Here is an 18,064-nt window from a genome sequence, read left to right on the forward strand (position 1 = left end):
AACCCACTTTACTGGACATGGGGTTCAGAGGTGGGCCTCCCAGTGGTCCAGTCAGTGAAAGTTACATGTGCCATATCATCCCCAGGCAGCACGGATGAGTGAGCGATACAATTGTCTTTTAAAAAAGGGACTAAGGCTATCTGCCCAACCCCCATCCCTGAAGGAGTGGACATGGTGGTTATGGCCAACAGTCAAGATTCTAAATGAGAGACCCCGCAAGGGCGGGCCCTCTCCAGTGGAAGCTCTGCTGCATAGGGCTACAGCACCTATACAGCTGCAAATCACTACTAAAGATAAGCTTTTGAAGCCAGGATATGGCAAGAATGGAAAGATTCTCTTGCCAGCCCCAACCTGTTTGCAACAGAGACAGACAGTACAATGAGAATGGCCTTGGAGAATAAAGGCCCCATATACACTGGGTAGGTTTAATAGGGCCTTGGGGAAAAGGATTAGAGGAAGGCTTGCAAGTTTCACCTTGGGTGACAAGTACCTGGCCTCCTCGAGTAAAGGTGACATGGCCTGGAACAGATGAGTGCTCTGTTCCAAAGGGCACATTTGTATTATCATTATGGCCAATTATGAGTTTCCCTGTACTGTTACATGTAGAACCTACAGATCCAAGTGTTAGCAGATAAAGTGTGGTATCATAAGCCAAGTAAGATACCTATTCCTGCAACCATCCTTTCTCAGAATGGCAAACTGGCACGTATCTTACCGGAGGGGTGAGAACTTCCACTATTGGTACCAATAACTCTTCTGTCTTTTCACCCATAGTGTTATGGCTGCAGGCATTGCACCAGAGTCACGTGATAAATGTGTCAGCCTAATGAATATGCATTGAACTGCCCATCTGTATGACTGCGGGATTCCCAGGGAGAAGCACACCAATGGTGACTACTAACCAGGCATATGCAGCTAATAGTTAAAAGGACAGAACTACAAGCCTTAAGACATATTGATAATAGGTTATGTAAATGCAAGGGTCGTTTATACTCACTAAGGGAACATCATGGAAGATTCTGATGCAATCTGTAGATTGTATGGTGAGGGACCCCGAAGGGGAGGATTGTTGGGAAAATAGGATAATTTAATCAGGGCCCCCCCCCCCGCCTTAGGTCTGTCTGGTTGGGGGTGGGGCAGCTCATTCTTTGTAAGCAAATTGTGTGTGGTGGGGTGGAGCTAGTGCACATGGGCAGTGCCACGACTTGGCTGGCTTCTGCCTCAAGCTTCTGCCCACACAGCCATGCTCTCGAACCTACGGCTCCAAAGACCTATTTGCCTAGCTCATAGACCTGTGTGTGAGGGTTCTAGTGAGCCAGCCTGGTGTGTGAGGGGTCTGGGGATCCATTCTGGTGTGTGAAGGGTTTGTGACCCAGTCTGGACAAAGGGCTTACCCATAGTGTTATGGCTGCAGGCACTACACCAGAGTCACGTGATAAATGTGTCAGCCTAATGAATATGCATTGAACTGCCCATCTGTATGACTGCGGGATTCCCAGGGAGAAGCACACCAATAGTGACTACTAACCAGGCATATGCAGCTAATAGTTAAAAGGACAGAACTACAAGCCTTAAGACATATTGATAATAGGTTATGTAAATGCAAGGTTCGTTTATACTCACTAAGGGAACATCGTGGAAGATTCTGATGCAATCTGTAGATTGTATGGTGAGGGACCCCGGAGGGGAGGATTGTTGGGAAAATAGGATAATTTAATCAGGCCCCCCCCCCCCCCCCTTAGGTCTGTCTGGTTGGGGGTGGGGCAGCTCATTCTTTGTAAGCAAATTGTGTGTGGTGGGGTGGAGCTAGTGCACATGGGCAGTGCCACGACTTGGCTGGCTTCTGCCTCAAGCTTCTGCCCACACAGCCATGCTCTCGAACCTACGGCTCCAAAGACCTATTTGCCTAGCTCATAGACCTGTGTGTGAGGGTTCTAGTGAGCCAGCCTGGTGTGTGAGGGGTCTGGGGATCCAGTCTGGTGTGTGAAGGGTTTGTGACCCAGTCTGGACAAAGGGCTTCAGGGGTCTGTGAGCTCCAGACCCAGCCCTAGCTTGACAATTGGTCTAGTCAGCAGGATTACGGGCAGGTAAAAGAGCTTTACAATCATAAATAAGATAAAAAAGCAAATATCAAGTTAAGAATTTTATGACATGTGTGAAGGATTCAACCTATTATTTTTGCTGACTTTGAAGGTATAAGAAGGGGGCATGAGCGAAGGAATGAGGGAAGCCTCTGAAAGCTGGAAAGGGAAGGAAAAGGATTTTCTTCTAGAACCTGCAGTAGGAATAGAGCCCTGTCAACACCTTTAGCCCCATGAGATCTGTTTGAAACTTCTGATGTACAAAGCTGTAAGACACTAAATGTGTGTGTTTTCAGTCACTCAGTCTGTGGTAGTTTGTTATGGCACCAATAGAAAATGGATATATCTAGCACAACTAAGTATATTTTGCTATTTCGATATCCTAATATTTCCAAAGCTAGAAAGCATTTATTCTAAAGAAAAAAAAAAAAGTAAAGAAAATAAGAGTCGTCTTATATCTCCGACATAAGTTTGTGGTTCTCTGAATTCTGGGTTCAGCCACAGACCTTATAACTCCTTCTAAGGGTGTTTCTCATTAATAATAATATAGTTCAAAGAAAAGGTTTATCTGCTGGGCAGATGACTAGGAAGGAGAACTGGGAAACAAGCCCACTTTCTAGATACTTAAAATCATTGTATTTCTATTTAAATATTAAATTAAACCATTATTTTCTGTATAGTTACCTTTTAATTGCACCTTTTGGAATATCTCAACAGGAGAAACGTAATTATAAGGCAGGATATGAGCAATTTTGTTTTCCTTTCTGTTTATTCAGTGACTAAGAATGGTTGGAAATTGTCCTCTTATTTTTGTGGCACGGTATTCAGATATTTAGTCTGATTTGAATAAGACTGCAAAAGGGTTTCTGAGCAATTACTTTGCTCACACATTGAAACCACAGTCCCCATTAAAATATAATCATCAAGTTCTATTTTATACAAGGATGAAAACACACAACACATTTATTTTCAATTTAGTCTATAAGAAAAAAAAAGATATTCATGGGAGAAAACCTGCATCATTAGGAGAAAATTACCAATGCCTTCTACATCTATGGATGTCAGTGATCTAACAAGAATCTAAGTCTATGAAAAAGTTTAAATTGACAAGACTAAAAATAGCAGACTTATTTTCAAAGCAATACACCTATTTGCCTACATAATATTCATAGGCATACAAATTTTTGGTAAAGAAAACTATGTTTTTTTGAGCATCATTGATGAAGGTAATATATAATAAATGTGACCCATTTTACTTGCTGAAGTTTACCAGTACAGCTCATTGCTCTTCTACTTCACTTGCAAAGCTAGATGAGTCCACAGTACTTGTAGCTCCGTGAAAAAAAGATGCCAAACGAACACCTCGTAAGCATTCCCATATTCTGGCTGCCCAAATAATAGGTTCTTATTGAATCCCTCAGTTGCTTAAAAAAACGGAGGATGTCATAAACATGTAACTAACTGTATTCAGTCAAATTTAAAATTTTGAACTAAAGATTTTGCTTCAGTAAACACAAACATGTACATTTATACATGTGTATACATGCATGCATTTGCATATGTATATATTCATATATGTGCATGTGTATGTGTGCACCACCACCACAGCACACACACACACACAAATGCCACAATTAGGGTTAAATGTCATCAAAATATTTTTAAGCCAAAATTCATTCTTGTCACTAAAATTCTATGATATGACTGGAGAGTAAGAAGATGAGATAGTAAAAAAAATCTTCATCCTCTAAAGGAAAATCAAAGACCCCAAAATGTTGAAAAATCAAACTGTAGACAAATCAGGGTAACACNCACACACACACACAAATGCCACAATTAGGGTTAAATGTCATCAAAATATTTTTAAGCCAAAATTCATTCTTGTCACTAAAATTCTATGATATGACTGGAGAGTAAGAAGATGAGATAGTAAAAAAAATCTTCATCCTCTAAAGGAAAATCAAAGACCCCAAAATGTTGAAAAATCAAACTGTAGACAAATCAGGGTAACACTCAGGTCTGCATGTTTTTTCCTTTGCTTTATTTTCACTCTATGAATAATACACAATATGCATGAATTTTACAAGAGTGTGCAAATAAAAAGATTTTTAATAGGAATAAACCTGGTTCAAAATCTTCATTTAAGAAAGGATGCCTACATAGTCTCTAATTATTATATATAATATATATGCATATACACGAAGGCCAGAAGGTCGTGAGGGCCAAGTGAGGCCTGGCACTCTTGGAGTCTAAATGAAGAGAACTAGTGACAACCTCTCTGTCCTTTGCAGAGAATGATCTCCCTGGCCTTCAAAATGCCAAGAAGGAGCTGGAGAAATGAATTGCTAAGCAGGTTTCTCCTAAATGGCACTCTTGGAGTCTAAATGAAGAGAACTAGTGACAACCTCTCTGTCCTTTGCAGAGAATGATCTCTCTGGCCTTCAAAATGCCAAGAAGGAGCTGGAGAAATGAATTGCTAAGCAGGTTTCTCCTAAAGCTGGAAGATCTAAGGAAATTTACACTCTTGGTGACTTACCCCAGGGACGTCTGCAGGGAGTGACAGCACATCTGTTTCCATACTGCCAAGCTGGAGGGTGCAGACAGCTCTGACTTCTACTGCCCCAGAGACTGCTCCATTTGTGGCCTGAACCTCAGTGTTCCAACAAAAAAAATAAATAAATAACGACTTCTCTAAAAGGTAGCAACATTCAGAGAAAGAGTGGCCATAACAGTCAGAACGCTTATCCAGAGACATGAGGCTACTGAGAGATATAGACAACAATTTGATTAAAAATAATAAACATTTTAAAGGAGAATCAAGTATAGTACAAGCCAGAAAAAGAATATTTGGAGATTAACCATGTGATTCCTCAAGTAAACAATTCAGTAGATGAGTTGAAGGAGAGGGTGTTTATTGCTCAAGTATGTGTCCTCGGAGGTCAAGTGCAAAATGATTCCAAAGAACAGAGAAAAAAATTACAAAGAAATCAAAACCAGGAGGAAGAAGGAAAGAATCTTGGAGGACATAACAGGAGACACAATATGAGAGTAAAAGAAGTATCAGCAAGAGAAAAAAGACAGATGGAGGGGAGTCAATAAAAAGATAAATCATAGAAAATTTTTTTTTCCTCAAATAAAAACCTGATATCACAGATTAAATGGTTTTTCTGAGGTCCAGGCCAGATTGATAAGAAAAGACAGACACCTAGGACATCCAGCAATCAATATTCCTTAGCTCTAAGACAGAGAGGAAAAAAAAAAAAATCACAAGATTCAGGGCAGAAAAAAAGCAAAGCAAAAAAAAGAGGTAGAATCCTCACTCGTGGTGGTGGAAGCCAGAAGACAGTGAAAGAGCAGTTACCAACCGCTGTGAGAAAAACAGTGCAGTTCCAGAATCCTAGACCCAGTTCAGGGTTAAGGAAAAATACAAGAGAAACTGTCTTCCAAGTACTCTCTCTGAAAAAAAAGTGGTAAAATGTCTTAACTAAACAAACCAGAATGGAAACCTAACAGTGGCAGAAAAGGAAGAAAAGAGCCAGAGGAGGTTAATCAATAAATGTTTGCAGGGAGATATAAATGCAGACACACTTATGTATCTCACATGTGTGTGTGTGCGTGTGTGTGTGCGCCTGTTTGTGTCCGTGGGAATGATACTAGGTGGAGTGTGTAAAACGGTTTTTTTATTCTTTTCTTTAGTGCCGTTTCGACCCAATCTTGAGGCCCTGACTAGAGGCAACTCAGTTCCCCTTCTGGAGCAGCTGATCGAGTCCACACTCCGACCACCCCCATCACCTGGCCCTCACACGCTGCGCCACTGTGCACCTGCCCTAACTTCCCCAGTGCCAGGTACTAGACAGCTAGGGACAGCCCCGATGCCCCAGAGTCCTGGAAATTAGTCAAATTAGCCAGTCCACAGGGATGCAGCAAAACCGAGGTAACCCCAACCCACCTGCCATACATAAACTGCCCCCCACTGCTCCAATCTGTTGTTATCTTGTCCCCTAGTGTGGGCCCCTGTGTGGTCCTGCATGGTAGCCTTCTCTCAACTGAAGCTGAAAGTAGCAGACAGTTCTGCCTTCTTCTGAGTGCCATTGTGTTTTATCCCACTTTTAAAAGAAATTTCAGGTTCCACTGGCTAAATCTGGGTTCTTGGTGTCTTAATGGGCACCCTAGCTGGTGGGAGCTCATTAGTCCAACCAAATGGCACCAAAGGTTGGGGGTGGCGGGGGGAACCCTCCCTGTCTGAAATTGTCTGTCGCCTGTGTCCACTTTTGCACATGTGCATGCCTACTTCTTGGGGAACCGATTGTCCCACTTGCAAATAACTAGGTTTCCGCCTCCTGCTCTTGTTTCTGTCTAGCTTCCTGCCTCACCACCATCAAAAGAATCTTTAAATCTTTTAAAACAAAGTGTGAGTGTACAATGTATATCTGAATAAGAAACTGTTAAAGAATAAGGATGTACTCTATAGGAAATTCTAATAAAACTCTAAAGTCAAAAATACTAGACTACTTCCAAAAATCCTTAGAGTCAAGCATAGTGCAGCAGGACTGGAGATTTTCAAAAGCAATAGTTTGCAAGAGTGGGGGGCAATCATGAGTTCACCAAATTTAAGCTACCTATTGGACAGCATATTAGAAACCTCAAATAAGCAGTTGAACTTTTTTAGTCTGGAGCTCAAACATTATAAATTTGGGAATCATCAGTGAATAATTACATGTTAAGGAATTGTAAAACCTGAGATCACCTATAGACGCCATGTGGAAGAATGGACCCTGGGCAGGCCAACATTTAAATGTTAGGAAAGGGGGGAGCTCTCATGAAAGAGACTAATAGAACATTTCATTGTATTAGAAGAATCCAGGGAGATAGGAGCAAAACATGGAGCCTGTGGGATCCCTGGAGCCAGATGAAGAATTTAAAGAATGAGTGAGAAAGAAAAACTAACTGTATCAAATGCTGCACAAAGTTGAATATGATGAGCTAAAAACTGGGCATTGAATTAGGAAAGATGGAGGTGACCCTGGAAGTAAACATTTCAGCATGACATGGACAAAATCCAGTTGGAAAGGTTTCTGGAGAAAATAGAAAAAGTGTAGAGACAGCAAATAAAGGTAACAGTTTTGAAGGATTTTACTGTGAGAGAGAGAGAGCAATAAAGTCAGGCAGCAGCTGCCTAAAAATGTAGGATGTAGGCAGATGTTTTGCTTTGTTTTAAGATGGAAGACAGTCCATCCTATTACAATTTGAATGACCATAGCGTGGAGAAAAATGTTGAGGGGGTGGAGGAGGTAAAAGAGATGGGGGGGGCAGAAAGAGAGAGAGAGAATTTTTATAGGAACAAACCCCAGTGAATGGTGTCCTATACATATATGGAGGGGTTAGTGTAGACAGGAGCAGAACAGTTCTGGAGGAGGTAAAAGAGATGGGGGGGGCAGAAAGAGAGAGAGAGAGAATTTTTATAGGAACAAAACCCAGTGAATGGTGTCCTATACATATATGGAGGGGTTAGTGTAGACAGGAGCAGAACAGTTCCTTCTTACAACCTTAAGAAGGGTAGATTATATGGATCCAGACACAAGTAGGTAGATTTGGAAGAGGACGATGACTACATTCTTTGGTCCACTTTCTAAATAAAATAAGAACCATATTTATCGGTTGAGAGTGAGGTTGGGAAGGGAATGTTGATGATTTGAAAAAGAGGAGAGGGTCTGAAAATGGAAGAGTTTACTGACCAGGAAAATAAATGATTAAAGGGCAGCACTGAGGCCACACTGGAGATTTCTTATAAACACTCACAATAAGGTGGGTAAACATAACTCCATCTGTTCTTCTCCCACAGTCACCGGCTGGGGGTTACTGGCACACATTGGATTGGTTGGAGTTGGGTTTGTTCAGGCCAGTACAATGGAGAGATTTTTAGGGAATTGAAAGTGATGGATCTTGGATTTTATACTGGAAGAGGTGGGAACTAATAGAAATCCCCAATGCTGCCCTAGGAACTTTTTGTCCTGTATTGCTTCTCTCTTCCCCCCCAGCTTATCCAAATTCTGTCTCACGAGAGTTTACAAAACTGGCAAAATTTTCTATGGAACATAGGAAGTCATAGGAAACAGTGCAAGGCAAAGCCAGAATGCTTATGGGCACGTGGAAAGAGGAGAGCCCGGAACTGCCCACGCATCTTAATGATTGCCCTGATTTGTTTTTTTCTTCTTATTTATACTCTGACTTCTAGTATATTTTATTAGTGTGGGAAAAAAAGCAAAATGCTACAGTAAACCCTAGAAAGCTTATTATTGGTAAACGTAACTAATCACAGGGTATAAAGCTTAAATATTTTCTAGATTTGTGGCCTAGGTACTATACACAACGCCTTGCTCCACCCCGTTTTCAGAACCCAGAAAGTAGAATGAAATCAACTGCACTAATTGAGCAGGAATCGCATATCACACCATTGATTTGGCCATGCAAACACATATACATACGAAAAAATGTTTGGTGTTGTTTGTGGGTGGGAGTTTATTATGAAATATGGACTGGAGGGGCTATGTAGTAAACTCAATATGCTCAATGTTACAGTCTATGTAATAAATATACATTTATCTCCAATTTGTGGTAAAGTACTATTTATCATTTAGGAGTCTACTGGGGAGCCTTAATTATGGCTTTCATAACCTCTAAAATGGGGAGGATCTTAATAATTATCACTAAGGATACTGAGAGTTGCTTTAATTAAACTCAAAAGAAGATATATGAAGAGAGTTTTAGTAGCAATGTACTTCATTATGCTTTTTTTTGAAACCCTGCAGCATAAAATACCAAGAAGAAATAATATACAGATTACTTTTATTTAGGAACAAGATAAAGCAAGAACATACGAACCGAAGAAATAGCCAAAGCCATTTGCAATAGTCAAGTCAGGAATTTAAGAAGCAAAGCCTTTATAGACTAGTTCAATTCTTTCATTTGACTTATCCTATCTTCTCTAGTATGGAAAATCTCTTCTAAAAATCTTTATTAATAAAGGAAACTGGATTATTTGGCTGGATTATGTTTCAGCCCATTGATTGCTTTGTGTGATTTGGCCAGTGTCACTGCCTGGCAGAGAAGTTGCCACCTTCTTCCTTCTGCTGCACGCTTTGTCTAAGAAAATGGGTTTCCCAGAAAAATGAGTACAGTTTTTTTTTTTTTAGCAATGCAATACAGATGCTTGTTTTTTCAGCCATAATCTAACACTCCAAAGTAACTAACAGTGCATTGCAGTGCAATCAGATTTAAATATTAAAAGAATACTTGCCAGAGAATATGACTTAAAATTAAATAATATCAAAATAGAATACTTTGTGTAACAAGAGGGAAAGAGATATTTAAATATCCTGATGTTGGTTCATTTAAATTGTTCTCAAGAGGAGAAAGAAAAACAAGAACCTGTCCAAATCCATAGCCAGATGCCATTTTTGTGGTCAAAAAGACAGTATGACAAATGTTCTACCTTCAAGAAAACATCTTGTGCCGAGCTCTTCACAGAAACAGAAATGAGCCTGCATATGTGTGTTCATACTCACCTACAGCACTGTGTAGCCACAGACAGTAGCACACAGTGTTTTGATTGATGCTTCCATTAAGATGGCTTGGGCTGTCATTTTGCGGTCCCATCCTACCAAGACAAACAATTGATTTCTTTTGATACAGAAAAACAAGAGAATATTTAAGTGATGCAATCTTCTTTAAATCATATAATTTCACAGATGTGCTAGGTACCTTTGCAAAGATCTTGCTATTTTAGTAGGCGGTGGGGAGGAGGGGGTAGGCAGCGACAACAAAGCCTAACAACACTTGTGCACTACTGGGTAGGTGCTGTGCTTTACAAACGCATCAAGCAGTCTGTTTTTGTAGTCTTTACCCTGCCTGTGCTCTCTGTCTGGAAAACTCTTTCCCTAAGAATAGGCATGTCTTTTTCCCTTCCTCTCTCTAAGTCTTTGCTAAAACCTTGTTCCTCCATGCAGGCCATCCTGATCATGCTCTCTAAGAAAGATGTCACTTCACACTATCCTCCATTCCTTGCATTATTTTTCTTCATAGCATTTATCACCATTTGGACATAATATATTTATTTGCTTTTAGTATGTATTCCTCCTAATCTACCCCCTTCACACGACAACACAAGTTTCATGGGAGTAGGAACCTTGTGTATATTATTGCCTGCTGTATCTCCAGTACCTAGAACTCAGTCTGGCCCAGATTTGTGGAATAAATGAATAAATTCTTCATCCTCTCCTAAGTCCTATTAAATGAAATTTCCTTAATTGAAATATTTTCTAAACTTTCTGATTAGCTGGTTAAATGCTTTGTTATCAAAACCTTGAATCCCACAGTCTACTAAGCATTTATTCTGGTGTTACCACCACAACATCTACTGAGAAGTCAGAGGAAGAATAAAACATACAATATAAACACCAGGAACTGTAATATCCCACATGGACAGTGACTTGAGGTTGTTTATACAATAAAGACATTTATTCATTTCTTCTAATCAACTCATATTTTTTAGTGATGCCTAACAGGCATCCAAGTAGAGAGGTTGAGAAGGCAGTAGGAATTTGAGCCTTGAGTTTAGGCAGAGATAGAAGATAGAATTGGGATCGGCAGCATTTTGATGATACATAAAACCATAATACCGCATGAGATCACCAAGGAAATAAGTGCAGGTAAAGAAAAGTAAAGGACTCAGAACTGAGACCGAGCGATAGAAGATAGAATTGGGATCAGCAGCATTTTGATGATACTTAAAACCATAATACTGCATGAGATCACCAAGGAAATAAGTGCAGGTAAAGAAAAGTAAAGGACTCAGAACTGAGACCTGGACTCTGCAACATTTAGAGGCTGGGAGGTGAAAGAAAAGGCAACAGAAACTGAGCAGGAGTTTCAGAGTGGCAAGAGAAAAACCAGGTGAGGCTTCCTTATCTGGAAGCCAAATCAAGACAGTGTATCAAGTAGAGGGGAAGGGGAGACAGGTAGGGGATTATCTGAGTTAAATGCTGCTGATGGTCAAGAAAAGTAGGGTCAGGGAGCTGGTTATTTGCCTTGGCAAATTTATGACTGTGATATGAGCAGTTCAGGTGCAGTGGTGTGGGCAAGAAAGTTAGAAGAGACAGGAATTATAGACAATTATTTTGAGCAGTTTTTGTATAAAGGGAAAGAAAGAAGAGAGTGGAAACTAGAGGAGAAAGAGAAGATTGCTGTTGTTGTTATGTTTAAGATAAGAGAAATAGTAGCATGCTATTTTCTGCAGTCCACTTCCCACAGGCAACCTGCAGAAAATATTTGCCTTCTTCGGTTTTATGCAATTATGGTATATGTATAAGTGAAACATTAATCTATTCAATTCAAATGCCAGAATCCACATTATAAGTATTTCTTAGCAGGACAGCACACTAATACCTCATGAGTCAATGCATTGCATTCTATAAGGCAATATTGGTTTTCCAACATATCAACGTGAAAGGAGCTTAACCCTGATGAGAGACCAACTTATTTGGTCTGCTTTATGTTATTAAAATAGAATGAAAATGAGTATATTGAGCCAGATACCTCTGGAGCACTAAGATTTTCTGGTTGAATTAATCCATTTTAAAACTATTGTATGACAGAAATGGATTGCTCTATGGCACTTGGATTATAGATAACGTCAATTTTTAAAATATTGGCTGAAGACTCCAAACACCAAGGTTGGTGGAATTTTCAACCCTAGACAGTTCTCAAAGCTCTTTTCTTACTCTCTTTATTGTATAAGAGCCTTAGGACCTGCCTCATATTTTAAAACATCCTGAAAAACAGGACAGGTTCTGGTTGCCCACGCTGGGATCCCGATTTGGGTGCATGTGGTCCAGCCAATGCCAGCAGCAGTACTGGAAGCTTGTTTCTACTGGGCCAAGTTTAAATGCAGGAGGCTCTTGGCCAAGGCTGCAGAGCTCAGTGTTCAGTGTTCAGAAGCCACAAAGCAGACTCCCTCTCCTAGAATCTACCGTGCACCGAGGAGCTATGTTTGGGCAGGTACAACTCCCTGTGACATTGGAAAATCCCTTATCCTCCTTCCCAGTTATGGAGGCTCTGATGCCACCTCTCCGAGTCTCCCCCCGCCACCAAACCTCTGCATTTAGATAAGTTCAGCTTAATCATTTACATAACTCTAAGACCTTCAAATACAGAAGCCTCTTTAGAGATTTTCTTCTGGGCAATCTATCTACCCTGAAATTTCCCTTTTCTGACAACAAATGCAAAAGAAGACTTTATTTTTGCTGCTGGAGTGCAGAGTCTTTAAAGATGAAGGGCACAGAGTTGGCGACAAAGCTTTTTCAATGAATCACCACGCTGCACTGGCCTTGCAAAATGTAATCGCAGGCTAAACCATGAGTCAGAAGTTAACAACCGTTGTGCCCTTTTCAGTTATTCTTTACTGCTTTTATTTACAGCTCTGAAATTCAGAGGTTCTATAGATTACAGAAGTTGCTCTTCTTACTCACTGCTAGTTGGATGTGAGTCCTGCCATGGAGAGCCATGGTCATGAACCGAATGCCAGCTATGCTTTCTGAAAGAATGAGGTGGCCAGGTGTCGGGTGACACTGTGCCATGCATAGAGCCGCAGAATACATCTTCCAATTCAACTCAGTTCTGCACATTTTTGAAGACCAACTTTGTTTTATGCAATATGGAACATAATCATTGTATTTGCCATAACAGAACTTGTAGGATAAGAAAAGTAAATGAATATCATTTTTAAAAGGCAAAATATGGTAAATGCCCTAAGAAAAGCAGAATGTACTTCTTCAGGAAGAAAGGACTATAGCAAGCTCGGAGGAATGAGGCAAGATGGTATTTGACATCAGTCTTAAAGACGTGAATTTCAAACATGACCCTTTAATGATGTGGAGATCAATTAACTGGGTATGAGCAGTATTTTAAAGAATCAAATCAAATTGAATAGGAAGAAAAATGTCAGAGGGCAGCATAAGCAGTAAATGTAAGTACTGCTTCTTAAAATTCTAGCTTAAAATGTATGTACATATGTGCCTTAGTCATGATGTAAAATACATTTTTTAATTGCTTCCAGCTAAAAAGGTGTAAAAAAATTTGTATAGATGTTGTACAGGATATAGTTAAATAAAAACGAGAGCTTGTCTCCCTTTGTTGTTGTAAAGGGTCTCTAGAGGTTCCCCTTGTTAGATCCAGACTCAGTATTCTCAAGGGTGGGGGGCAAAAAGCCCATCTCCTCAGTGTCTCCTTATCAGGAGGTAGAAAATCATTCCTGGAATCCCCTCAAAAGACTATTGGTCTCTTGGGGATCACCTCCCCAGCCCCAAACAATCAAAGGCAAAGAAAGAAGAATCACCATGAAAAACACCAACTGGAATTTACCCCAAACTATGGGTGAGATCATCTCTTCCAGGGTTTTGTGGTAACTGGACAGAGTCAGGGTATTGTTAGTGAGGAAGAGGGGGACATTAAAGTGGGCCAGATGATCAGTTGTATTTGCTCTACACAATGCTCAGAGAAGATGCTGAGAGAAAGGCCATGAACTCACTACCCAGGCAACCTTCAGTATAATCAGACAGGCCCAACTAAGTGCCCCTTAGCAATGTGATCTAGTCATTGCTGTCCACCATCTGACCGTGGGCCACAAAAACAGAGAGGAGTTAGCACTTTACTTCAGCTATTAAAGCATAATGAAATGACCAGAGCCTTGTGACCTAAACTCAATGTTAATACCTGAATTCACAGTCTTTGAAGGCAACCAAGAATACTACCAAAAGCAGATAATAAATAATGGTGGAATAAGCAGCCTTGTTTTGAGCTGTTGGCTGTAGCAAATGTGTTTGATATATCCCCTGCATCTGCAACTTTCACCATCTGTCCCACATGGTATCAAAGAAAGGTGTTTATAAATGTCTCTGCACAGCTGGCTTCCGTAGGCTTGCAACCATACAAAACACTTAATGTAAACAGAAGCCTTTAGAGCTGAAAATGCATCTATATGTATATGGATTTTGCTACGTCTAGCTTTATGTTTGCAAAGTGAGTTTCCAAAAATATGTTGTATCTGTCAAATATATTTTAAATTGATTGTTGGGCTACTTCCTGGTGCAAAATTTTGAGGGAAACTGGTAAGTAAAGAAAATCCGAGCTGACACACATAATCTCTTCTTAATTCCTCCTTTGTGTAAATGTAAATTTATTCTCTTTGAGGTCTTTTTTAATACTCAGTTAGACTAAATTTAACTGTTCTATGTAGTTTAAAATACCTATCTTCATGATCGTTATACTATGTATAGCAATGTTAAAATAATTTCACATGTACAAACTCTTTTTAACCAAAATAGGATTTAAATTCCACAAGAAGAAAATACATGAAGGTTTTTGAAAGTTAAACTTAAAAATTTGAAATACAAAAACCATCAAACTCATTTTGTGGGTCTGCATTTGCACAAAGCAGATTTTTATGAAAAATTACATTTTTATTACTTTTCCTATTCGTTAAGCAAAACAATCAAATTGAATATATGAAAATCTTTGCCCCAAAATGCAAATGTGCTGTGTATTCTTCCTGCTTAATGTTTTTGAGTTGCTTAGTTCAGGCAGATTAGAAGACATGTCTGTTTAGTGTAAAGAATCACATTTCCCCAGATTGTAATAACTTCAAATCAATCTTTGCTATAAGGGGAATTAGTTTGTAATTGCCTTAGTCAACAATTTTCAAGTCAAACATCAGGAATGCAGATAGGTTTACATTAGTTAAAAGGAAACAATTATTCCAAAAGATTCAACTGAATAATTGACTTGCTTCATCTCCTAATTAATGAATGTAACCACTAGTCCTCATACCATGACAGAAAAATTTATGGTAAAGAAAGTCAGAGGGTTCGGATCCCATGTGGAGACCGGTTCCCGCTCACTGGCTGAGCGAGGTGCGGGCGCAACACCGAGTGTTGCGATCCCGTTACTGGTCAGTAAAAAAGACGAAAAGGAAAAAAAAAAAATTGCCATAATCTAATTCCTATTTCTATTGGTTGAGTTTCTTTGGAACTGGGAAAGAATTTAAAATATGGGACTTTGCATACATACATACACGTACATATATACACGTATATACATATATATGTACATATACATATGTGTGGTAGATTGGATGCCCCCCCAACCTCATTGAAGCTTAATTCCCACTGTAACTGTTGAGGGTGGGAAATCTTATTATGATAATTGAAAGGTGGGGCCTTGAAAAGCTGATTAGATTCTAGGACCATTCTGTAGTGAATGGATTAAAAATGGTGGTCATGGGTGTGGTTCTGAGGGCTTTGAAAGGACAGTGAATGAGGAACTATCCCTCTCTCTGCTCCTCCATTTTTGTAATGTGATATTCTGCCATCACTGTCACCACCACTAAGGTTGTCACCAGATGTGTTCCCCAGACTTTGTACTTCACAGCCTTCGAAACTATAAGCAATAAATTTTGCTTACTTTATAAATCGCCCAGTTTCAGTATTTTGTGATAAGTGACAGAAACTGATGAATGCAATATGTATATACATATGTAAGGTATTTACGTATTCTTAAGTTCAGGAACACCCAAGATATACCTACTTGCTCAGATATAATCAGTTAACTTATAAAATTTCAGGGCTGAAAACATTTTGCCTGTCTAATTCAAAGTCCTTTATTTTACAGAGGATAGACTCAGAGTGAGTCAGTGACTGTACTGAGACTCAAAACTCATTTTTCTGAGTTTAACCCAAGACTTTATTATTTCCACTAGTCTGCGCATTCTCAGAAATGATGTTTCCCAACATAGTTTCAAGTGAGACCACTGTTCCATCAGATATCAATAAGTGCTTGACAAGAAAGGAATCCATGCACTTCTAACTAATGCTGGAAAAGCCTAGGTCAAACTTTACCAGCTTTCTTTTCTTTTTTTTTTTTTTTCCTTTTTGTCTTTTTTCCTGTCTGGCAATGGATCGCAACCCTCAGTGTCGCGCCCGGACCAGACCAGGACCGGCAATGGGATCGCAACCCTCGGTGTCGCGCCCACACCTCGCCCAGCCAGTGAGCGGGAACCTGTCTGTATGTGGGATCCGAACCCTCGGTGGGAGCACCGCCGCGCTCCCAAGCGGCACACTGCAGCAGTGCGCCACCAGGCCGGCCCCAGCTTTCTTTTCTATAACAATTATAGAGGCTTTAATTTGCTCCCGTAGGCTGTGGGTGTTCACATTGGCCACGTGTGCGATAGATTGAATTGTTTAACACACTTTGTCAATTAACCTCCACAGTTTTTGTTTTGTTTTGTTGGTGTTTATATGTTTGTTTAGTGGTGGGGTTTTTTGTTTGTTTGTTTGGTTGCTTGGTTGGTTAGCTTGAGGATCAAAATACCCAACACAAAAATAGAACTTCATGGAACAGCAAAAAAAAAATTCTATTTGTATCTTTTAGAATTTGGTGAGTTCCATGTTACAGAAAGACAAATAAGTACATAAATAAGACTTAAACTGATAAAATTCATTTTTCTCCCAGGTGAAAGGAATCTGGAGCACACAGTCAAAACTGTGGAGGTTCCAGAGTCATCAGGGCTCATGTGCTTTTCGTCTTTTTGTTCTACCTCCTAATCTGTGGCTTCTACCCTCACGATCAACTCATAGTCCAAGCTGGCTGCCAAAATTTCTGCCGTTTTGTTCATAGTCCAGGAAGCTGTTGAGTCAGCTTCCTTCTAGTAGCATTTCCAGAAAGTCCACAAAACACATTTGTTACCACCTTAGGCACCAGAGTTACTACAAAATAAAGTACTTTAGATGGGCACATTATATCCCCAAATAAAATTTGGATTTGGTAAAAGAGGATGAGAGCAAGGATATACAGGCATTGAGCAAGTAGCCTTTTCCAAACACTTCTAGAGCAGAGAAAGAAAGAAGAGGGGGCGAGGGGGATGAGGAGGAAGGAAGAAGAAAAGGTTTTGATTGCATTTTAAAATGTGTTTTATTACAGCACCCCCGCTAGGTCCTCGCACCCAGCATGCACCCTACCCACCGCCATGATACCCAAGAGGAGATGGGTGAGGTTGTCAGCTAAACCTGCTCCTGCAAAAGTGGAAATGAAGCCAAAAAAGGAAGCAGCAAAGGATAAATCTTCAGACAAAAAAAGTGCAAACAAAAGGGGCCATGATACCCAAGAGGAGATGGGTGAGGTTGTCAGCTAAACCTGCTCCTGCAAAAGTGGAAACGAAGCCAAAAAAGGAAGCAGCAAAGGATAAATCTTCAGACAAAAAAAGTGCAAACAAAAGGGAAAAGGGGGACAAAGGGAACAAAGGCGGAAGTGACTAACCAAGAAACTAAAGATTTACCTGCAGAAAATGGAGAAGCTAAAAATGAGGAGAGTCCAGCTCTGAAGAAGCAGGAAAGAAAGAAGCCAAGTCTGATTAATATCATAGTATCATGCACCATGTCTTATCCGTGGTCCCGGTCACCCTTGTCCAATCCAGAGGAATATTTTTATCAACTATTTTGTAAATGCAAGATTTTTAGTAGTTCTAGAAACATTTTTAAGAAGGAGGGAATCCCACCTCATCTCATTTTTTTTTTTAAGTGTAAATGCTTTTTTTTAAGAGATGAAATGATTTGCTGATTGTTTATTGTTTGGTGCAACCAGAATATAGTGGAATATTGAATTATGGGAGGCTTCGATTGTCTTGGGTGTCAGCTTAACATTCCATAGATGAGGGGGCTAGTTTTTATATCCCGTAATACAAAGCACACTAGGTGGCAATTTGGAGTCAGTCATACATTTAATGTGTCTTGAACATTTAAAATTACTTGTATTCCCACGTTGTGTTTTAGTAGAATTGTTTCCTAAAGAAGACCTTTCCTTGCTCCCTGCTCTCCCTGTCTGGACAGTGCACTCTGTAGCATCTTTGGTCGTGGTAGTCCAGTTTTCCTAATAAC

At 39.9% G+C, this 18,064-nt stretch overlaps 1 pseudogene; it reads left to right on the plus strand.

Moving 5' to 3' along the window:
- Positions 1–17,841, plus strand: part of LOC103605411 — a 112,298-nt pseudogene extending 94,457 nt beyond the window's left edge.
- The last annotated feature ends 223 nt before the right edge of the window (positions 17,842–18,064 follow it).

The sequence above is a fragment of the Galeopterus variegatus genome, unplaced genomic scaffold, assembly GCF_000696425.1.
Source record: "Galeopterus variegatus unplaced genomic scaffold, G_variegatus-3.0.2 Scaffold5794, whole genome shotgun sequence".
In the NCBI taxonomy this organism is placed as follows: Eukaryota; Metazoa; Chordata; class Mammalia; order Dermoptera; family Cynocephalidae; genus Galeopterus; species Galeopterus variegatus.